Below are 14,134 nucleotides of genomic sequence, written 5' to 3' on the forward strand. Positions count from 1 at the left end.
GAGTATTAAGATACTGCTTAAAGTACCATCTACTACCTATTGTGAAGGACTAAAAAAGATGGTGATTTGGGCTCAAAGAGGAGAGCAAAGCAAGACTGCAACACCCCTCCCTCTGCATAGAACAATAATCATAGAATCATAGAATCATAGAATCGTTAAGATTGGAAAAGACCCTTGAGATCATCGGGTCCAACCGTTAACCTAGCACTGCCAAGTCCATCACTAAACCATGTCCTCGAGCACCACGTCTACCCATCTTTTAAATACCTGCAGGGATGGAGACTCAACTGCTTCCCTGGGCAGCCTGTTCCAATGCCTGACTGCCCTTTCAGTGAAGAAGTTTTTCCTAATATCCAACCTAAACTTCCCCTGGAGCAGCTTGAGGCTGTGATAATGTCAATATTTGGAATAAATATTTGCTGTTCTCATTCTTAGCTGTAATAGATCCCTTTTAACTGTGGATAAGCCACACTTCATAGTGGATTTTTCTGTTTAGATAGATTTCCATATGAAAATCTGAGTTATCCTGAGCTGCCCAGGAGTAGCTCCCCTCCTGCATTCATAATGTTGGAGAGTATGAGATTACCACTCCTCCAAGGCATTATATGGGAAAACAGCTACTTAGGGGACCTTGAGAGTAGTGAACAGATATCCTGAGATTCACAGCTGTGGATAGACTCTACCTGCTCCTTGCTTAACAAGGAAAGTGAATCCTGCCCTTGTGACTTTTCTCAAGCAGATGAGCATCTGGCCCACCTCATCTCCTTCAGTGGTTTGCTGAGTGCTCAGAGTACAGTACGGAAGTGCATACTTTCCAGGCACTCACTAGGAAGTCATGTAAGGATATACTCATGCTGTCTGTTATGAGTGGCTACCTAGGCATTTTAACTATAATAGTGCTTCAAGCCAAAGAGGTATGGGCAATTTAGATTGCCTACTATTTAATGCTGCCTGACATTTAAAGTTGTTGAAGAGAAGTCATGACACCTAACTTATCAAACGTGGCTATGTGTATATTACATAAATTAAACCATGCCTGGGAATGTTCCTGAGCTCTGGCACAATATCATCTACACTTATAAACAGTCAGAAGTGTACTTGGCGTGGTTTCAGCCTATATCCACTAGCACTTTTTTTCTAGACTACTCCCAGGCACCACTCAGGGTCTAGCATGGGGCAGGCAAAGTTCCCAATATGCAGCATGGTTGTGACTGTCCTGGTCCGGAAGTTAAGACCATAGAAAATACTGAAAGGGTCAGATCATGCCAGTTGACCTCAGGACCAAGAGCAGGCCAATCACTGCTTAATTTACTACCATAGATATGCCTCATCATCAACAATCTGCCCAATTTAAACATAATTTTTTCCACTGAGTGTAAAAGAAGCCATTCTCAGGGAGATCTGCCTAAAAGGCAGCCAGAACTTCTCACCACAGTTACAGCACCAAATTTATAGCAGACAGCCTAAACACAATTCTTAGTGCTTCAGATGCACGGACTACCACATCGCCCAGGCATAGACGGAGATGTTGAAACACAACGTAAGCTGGTATTTTTAATGTTATAACCAGACCTTTACAAGTTGTGAAAAATATGTGTTTAAATCGCCTGGCCTTTAAAATCATCTGAATGCCTCCCTGTGTTTGTTTTCAGGAGAATTTATTTTGCAAGTTACAGGGAAAACAAAAGAAAACAAACAAATAAAAAGCAACCCTCCCCCCAAAAAAAACCCACAAAGCTAAAACAAACAAAAAAGTGCCTTTATATGATATATAAGAATAGTCAGAAAAGTTAATTTATGAAACGTACTCTTAGTTATATCAACTACACAACTCTAAAAACATCTGTATGTCTTTGTGTTTGCAAAGAAGCATAATCAGAAATAAAAATAGCTTTTCCAGTTTGTACTAATTTCATAACTACTTTTAACTGGAATATTGGATCACAGTCTTTATTTGCATTGCCAGTGGCAGTAGCCCATCCTGGACTCCCTATTGTGCATAAAACCTATATGACAGGATCCAGCCTAAACAGACACATGCACAGATGCATGCACTCCCTCTCCTCTCTTCTACACTGAAACTCATACTGAAGTAAAATTACAATGGGAAATAAAATAAGGAAACTATTTCCTCAGTTCCTTGGGACATGAGTCTTTTAATGACTACCAGTGATATAATTTACATGTCATCATTGTCGTGAGGAAAGTTAAGCCAATTTTCAAGAAAATAATTTATTCTCCAGCAACACAATTTTATGATTTAATAAAATGCTTCATAAAGTCACTCAAACTAAAGGATAGTTTTGATAAAGACAAATGAGGAAAAAAACACTAGAGAAAAACAAAGTATTTTGCTCCTACAATTTCCAAATGAAACATCTTGATTTGGGGGAAGTTCCTTTAAATGTATGAAGTTCTATCTTAGTTGAACAAAAATAAGAAGAAAAATAAAGTTTCTTTTTTCCCAAATGCTGTTGGGTTTTGTTCATTGCTTTTTCCTTTGTTTTGTTTTGTTTTGTTTTTTTTGATTTCGTTTGCAGTGGAGGGATTCCTAGAGGGACAGGCTGTTTGGACAAGAAAAAAAACCTATAGTTATAACCAGATTGAATTTTAAATGTGCACAATTTATTAATTTTGCCAATAAAGCAAAATATTATTTGCACAGCAGTGGTCCTGGTCCTACAATTTTTTCTGCATAGATGAATGTCTTTAGTTCTGGTTATGGAGTTTTCAGGGTTTTTCTGCTTGCTTGCATTTTTATTGCTATTGTTTTGTTACCATTTAGTAATTAGTAATGTGACAATTTTTAAACTATAAACTAGAAAATAGAAATTCATACTATAGTTTGAAAACATCTATTTCTGCTGTTTTTAATTACTGTAAAACAACTTATACTATTCTCTTTGGTAAAAAAAATCTTTCTTTTTTGTTTCAAAACTAAAATCTTTATGTTTCTGAGGTTTTCTGAATGACTTCAACTGTCTAATGAAACTGGAGGCGAATATTTAGTGCAAATTGAACTGCAGGGTAGACTCATAATGGAGACATTGTATCTGCATATAGATTAAATGACAAGGAAAATGTTTGGGACCTGTTTTTTCTTTAGGGAAAAAGCTGTGAGTTGCTCAAAAAATTCCATGTTTTCTACTTAATAAGAAAAAGGAAGTGTCTTGTCAGCTTCAGTGGAAGTTGGATCACACCTGAAATTGCTTTCATATGGATAAATGGTTGTGTTTCATGAAACAGAGCTTTAAACATTAAACAATAATGATTCAATGCTAAAGAAACATCAGTTTATTTCTGTTGAAACGGGTTTCTTCAACATATAAGTAATCCATTCTCCACAGACTGTGATTTAAGTTAGATTTTGAGAGTGAAACAAGTGGTACTAACATGAACTATTTACAAAATAAGTACTCAAGTGAGTGTGAATGCAATACTATTGGAGACTATGAGTTGGCAAATTATTATCTTGGATCACCAAAACAACCGTCTCGGCTCTGGTGCCTAGCATTAAAAAGAAGCAATTTAATGTCAGGCTTCTGATGTCTTTAGGGAGCACAGTATGGAAGGGAAGTGCATGTGGTGAACCCCACATTCATGACTGAGGGGCAGCAGCCAAGAACCAAGACAGCGTGAGCAGTTGCTTGTTAGCAGAAAGACTCACCGGGAGGAGAGCAAGCTCATGTTTGGCTCCTTGGTTAACCAATATCTAAGGGAGCATTAGTGAGGAGGATGTGCAGAGAGAAACAAGGCAGTTAATGTGGCAGCTGATGCAGAAGGGGTCCAGAGGCACTGCTGGACACTGAGTGAGACTACCAGACTTGGTACAGCAGTGGTGACAACATGTGGCAAGACATAGTGCCCTGCCTGATGTGACCACCTCTGATGCATCAGAGCCTTCAAACCAGACTGAACTATGGTGGCAGGACAACTCTATCCATTTTGTGGTCTACAGGTTATGCCCAGTGCTCCCTCCTTTGATAGGAACTGGGGATGACAGTGTCCATCCTGCAGCAACTATGGAGTTGCTGAGCAGGGAGGAGACCAGACAAGGAAGCAGAGAGGAAGAAGCATGGTAACTTAACAGGATCTTTGTGAAAACTCTTCTGGGGCAAGAATGCAAGTCCTACATCGCCCATAAGGAGGGATGCCCTGAGCCAACACTTGAGCAGAGTGAAGATAGGGTCTGCTTTGACATTGGGGGCAGAAGCTTGTGACTTCCAGAGACGAGAATATTTGTTCTTCACCTGCAGACATTCAGTTGGAGAATAGGTACAAAGCCCCATACAGAAGACGAGAACAAGCATCTGAGCTGGCCATGACTGATCAATAGATTCACACTAGTGCCACCAACAGAATGCACCACGTGGTTCTCATCATGGAGAGAGTGCTGTGGCTCTTCCAACCCTCAGAACATCCTTTTATTGTTCATCTGTGGCTGCACCAATGATTCTGCTGAGGGACACCTTGAGTGGATCCACTATGACTCTGGGGTCTAGGTTGAAAGGAGCAGGAGTCCAGGTATGGTTCTTCCCCATCCTTGTAGCCAAGCAGATTGACTAGGGCAGGAGCAGATGCATACTGCAGATCAACACCTGACCACATGGCTGCTTTCACAAGTAAGCCTTTAGCTACTGTGATCCACAGACAAACTGCTGGTGAGAGACATGACCTACCTGACAAAGTGGGCCAGAAGCATCTTTGACAGCAAGCTTGCCCAGGCTTTAGAAAAGCTTTAAATTAGTTTTTTTCAGGGAATGGAGGCCAAAAACCCAAAGAAAATAGAGAAAGAAGGAGTAAGGGAGAAGCACAGATGGTGCATGGCAAAGGAGGAGGCTTTCACAGTTTCCTAGAGAAAGCGAGGAAATAGAGGGTCCATTTGAACTGCCTGTACAGAAACGAATGCAGCCTGGGAAACACATGGGAGGAACTGGAAGTCCACATGCAGTCACAGACCAGCCACCAGTGGGATTATCCAGGTGTGGTGCAATAGTTTGTATGGCTCGAGTGTTCCCATGGATGCAGGATCTTAGAAAAAGACAGGTATTTCCCTCAAGGAGATGGGGGTGCTCTCTACAAAAAGGAATGGTTTAAATACAGGGAGATCTGCTATGGAATGGGAAAAGGGCTGCTCAAGAGGATTAAGAGGAGGACAATAAGGGAGATATCACAGTGGGCATCTGCTTCAGACCCCAGGGGATGTGCTCTGCTGGAGCTGTAACTCGCAGATAAAGAACTGGTTGGAGTGTGATAGTCAACAACAGCTTTGGTTGCAGTGACTGTTGGAGGTTCCAGATACTGAAAGAAGGCAAGCTGTAGAACTTGAACTTCAGGAAAGCAGATTTTCTTTTCATCAGGGATCTGATGGACAGGATTCCATGCAAGGCTGCCCAGAAGGAGACCAGGAGAGGCAGTTCTTCAGGGGCAGTCTCCTGATAGCACAGGAATGGTCTGTTTTGATTGCAGAAAGTAGAGTAGAAAGTAGACTGACCTCAAATACAAACACAACGTATATGGAAAGTGAAAATGAGGAGGGGCTGTCCAGGAGAATCACCTGGACAAGCAAGGATGGAATTAGGAAAAACAAAGATTGGCTGCAGGCAAAGTTGGTGGTGGATATAAAGTGCAACACGAAGGCTACCTACAGTCATATCAGCAGCAAAATGACCAAGAAAAATGCTAACTTGATACTTGCTCCTGAGCGGGTCAGGTAACATAGTGACAAAGGACAGAAAACATTGAGAGGTATTTTGCTTCAGTCTTCCCTGACCTCCCCAGATCTTCTTGACTATTAGCAAAGTTCATGGGACAAAGATACTACTCGTGGTAGAAGAGGATTGAGTTAGGGACTACTTAAATTGAGCATAAAAGCAAGTCTGTAGGACCAGACAAGACGCATCCAAGAGTAGTGACATCAATGTCATTACGAGACTATCCCCTGTCATCTCTGAAAGATTGTGGAGATCAGAGAAAATCCTTGATGACTGGAAAAAGACTCCGGGGAACTCCAACAAGCTGGTTGTGCTCCTTTATAGAATCATAGAGTCATAGAATTGTTAAGGTTGGAAAAGACCCTTAAGACCATCGAGTCCAACCGTTAACCTAGCACTGCCAAGGCCACCACTAAATCATGTCCTCAAGCACCACGTCTACCCGTCTTTTAAATACCTCCAGGGATGGAGACTCAACCGCTTCCCTCAGCAGCCTGTTCCAATGCCTGACTACCCTTTCAGTGAAGAAGTTTTTCCTAATATCCAACCTAAACCTCCCCTGGCGCAGCTTGAGGCCGTTTCCTCTCGTCCTATCACTTGTTACTAGGGAGAAGAGACCAACCCCCACCTCGCTACAGCCTCCTTTCAGGTAGTTGTAAAAAGCAATAAGGTCTCCCCTCAGCCTCCTCTTCTCCAGGCTAAACAACCCCAGCTCCCTCAGCTGCTCCTCGTAAGACTTGGTCTCTAGACCCTTCACCAACTTCATTGCCCTTCTTTGGGCACCCTTCTTTATGGCACAGCACTTACAAGAACAGGGAGGAGATTTCAAAGTAGAAAGTAAATTAAGTGTACAAACTGAAAACAAGTGGTGGCCTTTCATAGCATCCATTCTTATAATGCTTTTAGACTTTATTTGTAACATCGAATTCCATATTTTAGTTTCCAAAGAAATTTTTTTACATCTTCTACTAAATCCATTAGTGATAATGTGGATTTCATTTTTCACTCAAGCATTTATTTTGCTGATACTTCCTTCTGCTGGAAGCGCTCAAGACATTTAGACTCCCACTCCTCAAATCATGACCTAGGTTGTTTTAAGGTTGCCATAGCTACCCAGGGTTTTGTCCATTCCTTCTGAAGGACTGAAGAGATCAGCCAGCTGATCCATATAGTTGAAGATCCATGTTCCATAGCTTTCCCCCTGTCATTAATGAAGTAGAATAAATGTTACATTTTGGTGATACATAGTGGTTATGGATCATTGACACCATGTTGTGTGCCCTACCTTGCTGTTGCTTACATTGGTTCTGCTGCATTCCAGGCCTTCCATGATCACAGAGGTTATGTGAGATGGGATTTGTCTGATCATAATTACTTTACCATGAAATTTGTTTTCATAAAGTTGTTTAGGACTCTATGACTCTGTCTAAATAAAGTTAGAAGCTGTATTGGAAGCCTTGCAGAAGACATTGTATTTGAGGAGTTAATGATCTGAGCAGGTCAGGTCTGCTGTATTGGGCCTTCTTAGGGCTTGAGAAGCCCGTATGTTAGCATGAGTAGCCGCTGTATGGAAACCTGCTGGAGTGCCCCGTGCTGGGCTGTGCTGCACTTTGGCAGGTGCTGTGACAGAGACAACAGTTCAACCAGTCAGTAAACTTTCTCTTAGCTGAAAAGTTTGCTAATATAATATATAATTCAAAATATCTTTGAGAAAGGTGAACTGTATCTGGATCAATGGGTGAAATGTAATCCTGACCAGGAGACCACTGTACATTGAGGTGTGAGTGATTCATGTAACCGTTAACCCAGGCAGGACCAGGTCTGTGTTGTGCTGCACTGTGCTGCATGTACAGTGTGACCTTCAGGCTGTGCACTGCTGCACAATTCCCTTGGCCACAGGATAAACTGAGCCAGCTCATTGCAACAGAGGAGGCTGCAGGCAGCTCCCATTCGGTACCTGCAATTACACCACCTCTGTGGCCTTGCCTGTATCTGAAAGTGCAGCAAGAAGTTCTCATGCAAGTGTACTTTGTGAATAGAGTTGTTTTTCCTGTAAGAAAATTATGTAGTAACTCCAAGGACCAGAAAAGGGGAACTTCTCTCCACAGAAGGCATCTGCACAGCGTGCTGTGGGAAAATCCATCTGGAGTCCATCTGATACTGCATGAATGCAGGGTACCCAGCATCTGAAGGGACAGAAGATTTACTTGCTATCTCTATTCCTCTTGTTATTCTATCTTATTAAAACAGCTATTTTATTAAGCCCTTTGTTGTTGGACCTTTCTTATTGAGATCCGTAAAGAATCCTGCCTTGTCTCTCTCTCACCTCATCCCCTTCCCTGGTGCAGAACAGAAGCCTACTTAAAAAATGCAAATTTCTGCCTGATCAAGCATGGAACTGGTTTATATCTTTACTGTTTTCCATTGATTGCTCCACAAAGTAGCTCCATAAAGAAGTCAAGACAGAGATTCAGTTCTGCTTCAGCTTCCATTATTCAAAACTATCAAATCTAGGGAATGGCATCAAAATTTAACACTAAATATTTTCAGAAACATAGGTGATTAGTATGAGAAAATCACACTGGCTCACCTGCAAATAGAAAAGGAAGTATCTCTATAGATCTTTAAAGGTGAACTAAGTTGACAGCCATTTCAGATACAGCTGAGCTGGCTGCACTGCTCCTCTACCACAGGTATTGAACTTCTCAGATATGAGGAGTTGACTGCTGCTCCAGGTATTGACTCCTCCTCAGATATCTCCTCATCACTCTTTGAAATATGGATCAAAAAGACCTGATGATAAACAGTTAATGAAAGCTGCTTTGGCTAGCCATTACCATTGAAACATATTAGGGAATGTTAGCTCCCTGCCCCAAAAGCAGGTTAGTTATGTTATAGAGCAACTTCTTACACTGGGGTATGGTGGGAAATACCAATGGAGGGGGGTATTTATTTTTGTTTCAGCCAGCTCAGACTCATACACTGGTAACAGACCTGTATTCTCAGATACACGCTCATCCCAGCTAAGATTAATCATTTAATCAAGCCACCTATGTCAGGAACACCATTGTTCCAAGTTTCTTCTGCATGCAGTGCAGTAAAAAAGTATCTCCAGAAGATGTTATCTTACCAGGGATCTGAATTGTCTTTTTGGAAATAATATATTTCTCTCTTGACTATAGCAGGAATTGAGGATATATAGGCTTCTCATTTATATGCACTAAGTGCAAAAATAAACATTTAAAGATAAACTGTTTAAAGATAGGGGGGTGAATCTGATCACCTGGAGCAGATCCCACTACATGAGGTACGTAGGACTAAAATTCCAGAGCGCTGAGCAATTAGCATCATCCTTGCTCTCCGGCCTTTTTAGGAGCAATTCTGTCAATTGACTTTCGTGCACAGGTGATGCTGAATCTTTCTCACAGAAAGAGTGTTTCATTCCTTCAGAAATATTTTGTCACAGTTATCCACTGCCCATGTGCAGCATCACAGGATGGTGCTTGTGATAATTTCTAAACAACTAGTTACATGGAGAATATTTTTAGGAATGTCGGACTTCCCAGTGTCATTTCAGTGTCTTTTATCTCTAATTATTCCTCTATGTTAGAACAAACAATTAGAATTTTGGAACATTACATGTTTCTACACCTACTGGAACTTTAAAAAATAAGAATAATTAATAACAATAAACAGTAAATATGTTTGATTATAAAAAGCTGGATATGCCCATTTTTGTGAATCTCTTGAAGAACAAGGCAATGTGTTAGGAACTTGAGATCTGGGACACTGCTGCTTTTATATTGCAGTATCTCATGCTCCTGGTTTAGTGCTCTGTTCTAATATTAGGCAGCTTCATCATCCCTGTTAAAATCAACAGTGAAATATCTACTCTTTTTTTTTTGTTACCTTCAAAATCAAAAGCAGAGGTAGTTTAATTTTGATTATGTTCCAACAGTGCTCACATAAAACATATGCATCACAGCTTACCCAGATTTCTACATCTCATTCACCCTTCTCTTCAAGCAGTCTGTCCAAGAGACTGATGGAAGAGTGGTGCTGTTAAGTTTATCTCCATTTGGCTGGCTGCCTGGTTGGCTAGGAAGGAACCAGGAGCCTCAGATTCCCTCACAGCTCCTCAAAAGTGTGATCTCGCAGACCTCTCTGCCTCCTGTCCTGACATTTGGGCTGCTTCAGGAGGGGGCACCACCACTGCCCATGCAACTGAGGAGGCAGATGTGTGAACTGTCCTGTAATCAGGATTAAACTCCCCTTCTTCTAGTGAGTTTGGGGATTTGAGGTTTGTTCTCCAAATAGCAACTAAACTAAATGTTTAATCATTAAAAGACTTCTTAAAAAAGAATTAGCTCTCTGCTCGCTCTTCTAGGTCTTATTATAGAACGTGGCTTTTAGAGAGTGGAAAATAGCTTTTGCTAAATCCTAAGTTTCATTTAGGATATGACACTCAGTGCTCTGCTGTCTTCCCCTCCCTGATGCATCATTTTCCTCCCAGCTTATTCTTATTCTTTCCTATTCTTTTTCTTTCTGATTCCTGCCTAATAGCCTGGCTCAGACTGCCAAATCAATTCTATATTTCTTCTATTACTGCTGGGAATGTATGACTAGAAGAGCAAACAAAAAGCAATGACTTAAATAGATTGACACTGGAAGAAGTTTTTCAGTCCTCAGACTGACTGCTAAGACCTTATGCTGTATCAGTAATATCCACCAGTAACGTTCAAACGAAAGAAAACCATTTCCATTTTCTGTCTCTGACACTGTTGTTCCTAGCATTTTATTTAGGATCATCCTGCTTTCTTTTAGAGGGAAGTTCAACAATAGATGAAGATTGTCTAACCTGGCTTTGTCTTCATCCCAAGAAAAAGAGAGTCAATATGAAATGAAAACTACCAGGTAAAAGAAGCACTTTTTCCTGTTAAAGGGAAAGTGAATAATGGATACAGTTAACAAACCCCCATCCAAAAAAAAACTTTGCTCACTTCTTTTAATTACAAATACTTAACCTATTTTCTTTTGTTTGCCCCCTCACCCCCCTTATTTAATGAAAGATTTAAAAAATGTACACTGGTGGCTGTTACAGTGAAAGTTTCCACCAGTGCTTTAACATCATATCCCAAACTAAATCTCACATTTTAATACTGTAAAAATGAGTAAAGATGCTATTAATCTCTTACCTCAAAAATCTCTTTTATGACACAACACAACATGAATGAAGAAGTTCCTCAAATCCTCTGAGTAGGCATGCAAAAAAGATCACAGCTGAGTGTTTTCAGTAGTACTTGACGCTATAAATAACCTATTGTAGTACCTGTGGACATGCAAGGAAAATGAAGTATTTAAGGTGAGCTCACAGAATGGAACTTAGTTCAACAAGTGCTACATAAATGTATCTTTTACCCCGCCAAATGTTAACAAAATTTGATATTGATTTTAGATAGAGCTTCAGCAGGTTTAAATGTAATACATGAAGTATCAGTGAAAAAAATCTAGCATCAGACAGGCCTTGATGAGGAACTGTTGCATGTAAATTAATGGCATAATTAGCTAAATGCTCAAACTCTGAGATCTCAAACTCAGAACTCCGTATGAGAAATGAATATTTTCTACATCACTAAGAAATTAGATAGACCTTGTCTCAAGCTTTAACAATTTCATACTATTTCAGTACATAATTAACTGGAGAAAAGATATTAATGAGAATCATGTTTGTGACTAATATCAGTATGGCTGTGTAAAATTTCACTTATAATCTATGAGCCCTGGGAATAATAAAGTATTGAAAGTTAATATTTTACAATACAACAAGATGGAGAGTTACACATCTGTGCCAGCTCAAAAGCTTTAAAAACACATCTTTTTTCTAATAAATGTCACATTGATATTTCATGGTTCCTATGGAGTACATGGTTTATGTAGAGCAGCTTAAATGAATTTGCATTGCCATGGTACTCACTGCAGAACCAACACAGTGCAACACAGTTTAATCTCCTTTGCTGGAACTGCACAGGAGAAGACTTTTAGGCAGCTTTAATGGTAGCTTAGTTCTAAAGCTAAACAAATCAGTGGGATTTAATGACACTTCTAGAATCATGAGAATGGAGTTTTATACAATCAATACTTTAAACCATGAATAATTGTCCCATGTAATGGCCTGGTTTATTTTTTTCCATTTTGCTCTCCCCTTGTCCACAGCATGGTTGGTCAGGCATGATTTACCTTTCCTGAATCCATGCTGCCTGTTCTCAGTCACCTTCTTCTCCATCATATGCCCAAAAATGACTTCCAAGAGGATGTTCTCTGTGATTTTCTGAGGGACTGGACTGAGACTTTCATGTCTGCTGTTTTCTGGAGTGTCCTTCTGGCATTTTGTGAAGATGGCTACAACATTTGCATTTCTCCAGTCACTGGGGTCCTCCCCCAGTCTTCACAACACTTAAAAGATGGTAGAGAGTGGCCTTGCAAGAGCATTGCCAGTTCTCTCAGCACCCTCATGTGCAGCCCGTCAGGTTCCGTGGACTTGAATGGGTCAAGTTCTCTCACATAATCCCTGTCTCAGTCCTTATCTTCTTCTCCTCCTTGAACCAATCCTTCAAGCACAGAGGCCTGGGAGACTGAAGCAGTGAAGGCTAAGGCTAAGAAGGCCTTATCTGTGTCTGCTGTCACCAAAATACCTACCCCATTCAGCAAAGGACTCACATTTTCCTTGTTCAGCCCTTGTGTTCTTAAGTAGGAATTTACCACTATCATATGACAGTAAGATTTGGATACATCTGGCTAAATGAAGATAGCTGCATGTGGCATGTGGCCAACAGTGAGTGAAGAAAACCAGACACTTTATGATGCAAACCAGTTCATACACCAGTAGACCCTAAAAGTGTCTGTTTCTTTCCATTCCCTTTAAAACTCCATCTCACCCCATTCCCTTAGGTGACTACCTGGTGACTATTGAATCTTGCTGTCAGGTCTCCTAAAAAAAAGGGTGGTCAAGGAGGCACAGGAGCATTAAGCACAGTAGACAGCTATTTGAAAATAAGCTGAGAGTAAGGAGAAAATTAGAACTCCAATAAGCAAATGTCACAGTGAACAAGCTTATGAACTGCTGTAGAGCCCTGTGTATGCCCTGCAACAAAACTGGAAGCTGAAGTGTTTCCTTTCTTTCCACACATTCAGCCTGGCTACTATCTCATAGGGCTCCATTCCCAGAAAGACTCATCTGTTATCAAGCCCCCTTTTTGTTTAATCTTTCTAATTCTAAATCTACTGAACACTTCTAGTTTCCCCTTCAGCTTGTACTGCTTATCCCTTCATTCTGTTGCCCATGGCAGTTTCCCATTTGCCGACAAATGTATATCTTTTCGTGACTGATTCAATTACTGTTGCCTCTTGGTACGTCGTGGGAGGGATAGATTACATCTCATAGTAAAAGATAATTAGTAAAGTATGTTTTTTAAATGCACCACCATTTCTAGGGGTGCAATTGGGGTACTTTTGGAGGAAATAATGTCTCCCTGGTCTGATTCTACTTAGCCTATCCTTAATGTGATTTTCTTTATAGTTAAAAGATGAAGTGCAGTAGTTCAAAAAGGCCTTTTATTTAAAGTGATGTAAAGAACAAAAGACCCCAGATCATCTCTGCTCTACTGCAAGTTAAAGGAACGTCAGTCTGTAAAACTAATTGACAGTAATGAAGCTACATGATGTATGCTAGCTTCAGTTTGGCCTAGCAAACTGTAAGTTCACCATGAAGAAAAGATTTCTTTATAAATGAGGTCAGGAAGCTCTCAAAGACCAAACACTGATTCTTCAGCTTTGTTACTAATGTTATGCATAGAAGCAGCCTCATAATCCAGTTGGAAATGAAAGGCAGGAAAATGCAATACATAATAATTCACAGAATCAGCTTTCTTCCCATCCTTTTGCTATTATGAGAAGTTTCTTGTTGCATACCATCTGCCACCTGTACAAACAAATGTAATTGCACACACAGATACAATCCAATGATGGCAACAAAACCTAGAGCAGAAGACATATGTCAATAAACATGTAAACCTTTATAATAGATTGCTTTTAGGCTCTTTCTTCAGAAATTATACATAATAAGGTATATGACTTTTCCAGTTGTCCAAATAGTTTCATTTCTGTTCTTTCCAAGTTGTTTATTTATGTTGTAAGATATTAAATAATTCCAAGGGAAGTTAATTTGATGCTTCGTTTAACTCATAAAACTAATCCATATAAATGGGGATCAGACTCCGTTCACTGATAGATGTTAACATCTACACGGAAAAGTGAAATGAAAACAATAATCTTATTAGTACTTCTTTACAGATGGTGCAATATGCTGTGCATTTCCCATCAACCTTTATTATGCTCTGAAGTGTCCTCAGAACACTGTACGT

The sequence above is a fragment of the Platalea leucorodia genome (genome assembly GCF_965183815.1).
Source record: "Platalea leucorodia genome assembly, chromosome: 3".
In the NCBI taxonomy this organism is placed as follows: domain Eukaryota; kingdom Metazoa; phylum Chordata; class Aves; order Pelecaniformes; family Threskiornithidae; genus Platalea; species Platalea leucorodia.